Source organism: Magnolia sinica, chromosome 13 (genome assembly GCF_029962835.1).
Source record: "Magnolia sinica isolate HGM2019 chromosome 13, MsV1, whole genome shotgun sequence".
NCBI lineage: Eukaryota > Viridiplantae > Streptophyta > Magnoliopsida > Magnoliales > Magnoliaceae > Magnolia > Magnolia sinica.
Genome location: NC_080585.1, coordinates 66,878,883 through 66,883,462, shown reverse-complemented (window position 1 = coordinate 66,883,462; position 4,580 = coordinate 66,878,883). Strand labels below are relative to the sequence as shown.

At 37.0% G+C, this 4,580-nt stretch overlaps 1 non-coding gene across 1 annotated transcript; it reads left to right on the top strand.

The window, feature by feature from the left end:
* Positions 1 to 4,075: 4,075 nt before the first annotated feature.
* On the top strand, positions 4,076 to 4,182 carry LOC131224413 (small nucleolar RNA R71). The gene has a single exon (XR_009160899.1). It is a non-coding gene; the product is annotated as a small nucleolar RNA R71 (small nucleolar RNA).
* The last annotated feature ends 398 nt before the right edge of the window (positions 4,183 to 4,580 follow it).

The window sequence follows — 4,580 nt, the reverse complement described above, 5'->3', positions numbered from 1 at the left end:
GGCTATGATGGCAATTCCAGATTTCTTAGGAACCACCTAAGTTGGACTCTCCCATTAACTATCGGATATAGGGTATATGATACCCACATCCAATAGTTTGAGTACCTCGGCATTAACCACTTCATGTTTGGATTTAATCTACGTTGTGGTCGCTTAGAGGTCTTCGCATTATCCTCTAAATAAATATAGTGAGTACAAATTAGAGGATCATTTCCCTTCAGATCCACAATCGACCATTCAAGGGCTCCTTTATGCTCAATGAGAGTAGATATAAGCATACTCTCCTCTTCTGGCTCAAGGTGGGAAGAAATCGCCACCTAGTATGTCTCATCTTGACCTAAATAGACATATTTCAATTCAGAGGGAAAAAGTTTTAGGTCAAGTTTCGGTGCCTTGAGGTTAGACGGTAGAGGCACTACATCAGTTTGAGGCATTCAAATTGTGGCCTCCACTGGTTAACTTCAAGTACTTGCACAGTATTAAGCATGGCACCCGTGAAAGTGTTATGTTGATAAACCTTGAGTATTGTCAAATTTTGGTGTGCCAAACCATTTTAAGTTTGTATCTTGATGTGTATCAAGCTTGTGTATCTGTTCACATTAAATCTTTGACGTTCCTTCTGTTCGTGCTGAATTTATCTTGCCGATATCTACGACGAACTTGTCAACATCTTCAAACTGGAAGAAAGTAAAGACTTAGCGTTCAAGAACATTGTGGTTCAAGATCTAGAACCAGAAAAGTCTAAGAACTCAAGACCTAGTTGAAGACTATGTTCAGTATGTTGAGTTCAAGCGCAAAATTTAAAGCTGCTGAAGTGATTGATAGTTTGATGGTTCACATGTTCTATCTCATAAGTAAGGTATGAATGACCTAGATTGACCTTAGATCATGATTAGATCATTTCATACTTTCGGTCGGTTATTTTGGTCATTTTATAAGTATAAAATTTTGTACTTTCGACTAGCCCTAGCACTAGCATAACCAGTCCTAGAATTTTCTCGACCAGTTCAGGATTTGTTATGAATTTTTAGAAATTTTCTATTGGTCTATGACCAGTCCTAAAAACTGCTCGACCAGTCGTGTGAATAGTGCTCGACCAGTCGCGCAGTGCTCGACTCATTATCCAGTGAGTAATCTAGACTCACATGACCAGTTGTGTGGTATCCATGACCAGTCGAGCAGGCCACTCGACCAGTTGTGGGACCCACAAGGCCAGTCGTGCAACTAAAAAATCTTATCGCACCAGAATTTTTGAAAATCGGTTTGAATAAGGCCAGTCATAGCTAACCCAAGGCCAGTCGTGCGAATCGATTTTTCACCTATAAATAGTGCTTGAATTTGAGAGTTTTCCATTCAATTCTTATCATTCTTAAGCAATCACTCTGAGTTTATTTTAAGTATATTCTAGGCTATTTTATGCAAATTTAAGATTCTTTAAAGTAGCTCTTCCATTTTGATTATGATTCTCAATTCCATTCTTATGTTAAAAAGGGATATTTGATTTACCCTTTTATGAGATCAAAATCAAAGCAAAGCCCTTACTAATTTAATTAAAAAAATCATCTAGACTTAAAACCCTATATAGTTGTGAGACTAAACATTAAACATCTACGTCGTCATCAAGTTGGTTCTACCGATCTGCTTCAGAATCGCCATACAGATAAGTATTTTACTTTTTCTATAATTCAAATCTATTTGTTTTGTTCGTGAGATTGTTCTTGAAAATCTCCATTTGTGGTTTGTCTGAGGTGATCCAGAAAACTCAGAGTGTGGGGTTTTTGAATTGTGTAAGCCCACTTGAAAGACACAATTGTGAAGGTTTTAGGTGAACCTTGAAAAACCTATTTTGGATTAGTGAACGCTAATATCCCGAGGGAGTGGATATTAGGAGTGGAGTAGTTGTGTAGCTATTGTTTAACAGTTGGTGTACACACAAGTGAACCACTATAATTCTTTGTGTTTGGTGGATGTGTGGTTTATTTCTTTATCTTTTATAGTATAAGATTGTGTGATATATTTGTGGATGTGAATGTTGTAATCTTTACATTTTAGCATTGTGTGGTGAATGTTGTAATAGATTAATTTTTATTTCTTTCATATCCTCTTCAGTTTGAGTTTTTGATACTCACCCACGTTCTAGTAAGGTTTTTCGCCATAAACCATTGGTTTTTGGTGTTAGGTTGTCCTTAGAACCAAGTTTGTATCAACCTCTCAATATTTGACTATTGAGGTTGTTATTTCCTTTGGTTAATTACATTTTATTTGACTATCTTGTTGTTGTTATTTCTCTTATTATTTTTATTTGGCATAGTCCTATTCACCCCCCCTCTAGGACTTTCTTTTGCTCAGCCTTTTCAACCCATCTCCCTAATTATATCTAAATCATGAGAGTGGGTCAAGCAGGGTCAGGCATGTCTCTAGAGGGTCAGAGGATAAGGTCATCAGAGTTTTATCTTCCACGAAAGAATCAATCAAGTTAACATCGTGGGCATCGTCATCATCCTCTGCCTGTTTGCTCATATTGAAAAAGATATTGAACTCCAATGTCATATTCTCAAAAGACAAATTCATGACTCCATTCCTACAATTGATGATTGCATTTGATGTGGTAAGGAATGGGCGACCAAGAATGATGGAAAATTGAGTGCTCATATCCATGATGGGTTAAGTATCCAGGACGATAAAATCTATTGGATAGTAGAATTTGTCAACTTGGACCAACACATTCTCAATTACTCTTTTCGGTACATGAACTGAGTGATCAGCAAGTTGTAATGTGGTCCGGGTGAGTTTTAATTCAACTAGACCCAGTTGTTCGCAGACCGAGTATGAGATCAGATTTACGTCGCTCCTAAGTCAAGATGTGCGTGCTCAATTTGGTAATTTCCAATTATACAAGTGATGGTTGGGCTTCTAAGATTTTTGTACTTTTGTGGCACATCTTGCTTTAGGATAACTCTCATTTTTTCTGTCAAAAAGATTTTCTTTTGAATATTTTACAATCTTTTGGTCGTACATAGGTCTTTCAGAAATTTGGCATATGAAGGTATTTGGCATATGAAGGTATTTATTGACTTTCACTTATTTCAGCACCTTTAGAATGTCTTGAGAGTTAGAAAGAGGTTTTGGTGCAATCAAACATTGGGGAAATGGAGGAATTAGCTTACCTTGAGGTTTCGGTTCTAACTCATGTTGAGTGTTACTAGGTTTATCAGTTTCATCTATCTCCAGGTCCTTAAAATTTTCAGCCCTTACCGCAATAGATTTGTCAATTGTTTTCCCACTCCTAAGAGTGGTGATAGACTTAGCTTGCTCCATTTGATTTAAAGAGCTCGAGTCACTGACTTCAAATTGGTCTTTTGGATTGAGAAGAGGTTGAGCAGGAAGGCTTCTCTTTCCCCAATTGCATTTTTTGTCTTAAGCCCTTGTATGGCCTTTGTAAGGTCTTAAAAGGCTTGTAGCATACCCTAATTGAAACACTATTGATTTTAAAGATGCTTTAGAACTGCATCATCTTGAGGTTTCCCTTGATATAGAATTCGATTAGGGAATCCTTGAGGAGAAGTAGTTTATCCATTCCTCTAACTGAAGTTTGAATGATTTCTCCAACTAGGATTATATGTATTTGAAGTGGATCCATTGAAAGGTCTTTAGTAATTATTCACGGCATTAGATTGCTCATTCAGTACCTCTTGAAAGGTAGGTATTGTTGGATAATTTTCAATTATGTGAATGTTGCAAGCACAAATACAACAAATAGTTTTTGTAGCCTTATCCTTCTTTAATTCCATGGCCTTGATTTTTCTTATGAGAATAGCCACTTTAGCATTTATATCATCATCTTCTTTCAGAAGATAAATTCCACCCCTCTCCTTTGATTGAGTAGGCTTAGAAGTGGTGCTTGATTTTGGAGAGATGTCCCATGATTGTGTGTTTTCAGCAAGCTTGTCAAAATAATCACACACATCATCGACCTCTTTGTTCATGAATTCCCCATTGCACATTGTTTTGACCATTTGGCGCATGAAAAAAGTCAGCCCATCATATAAAAAAACTTGTTATTCATCAAGTTTCAAAACCATGTTGTGGGCATAAATTAACAAGATCCTTGAACCACTCCCAACACTGGAAGAATATTTCATCTTCCTTTTGGGCGAAGTTCATGATCGATTTTCTAAGGGTGTTCATTTTATGATATAGGAAAATTTTCTTTATGAACTCCCTTGTCATGTCGTTCCATCTACCAATAGATCATGGACATAATAAATGCAGCCACGTATTAGCCTTTTCTTTTAAGGAGAAGGGAAAGAGCTTCAACTTAATGGTGTCCTTAGACACGTTCAGAAAATATAGAGTGGCTATGATCTCATCAAACTCTTTCATGTGTAAATATGGATTTTCAAATTCAAGTCCATGAAATTTTGAAAGGAGTTGGATGACCCCTGGCTTGATATCTATATGTCCTATATTTTTTGGAAAAACCATGCATGAAGGTGTGCTCACCTCTGCCGGTTCTAAATAGTCTCGTAAAGTACGAGGCGGGGTGCATGATGCACCTCATTCTCATCCTGATCTCCTCA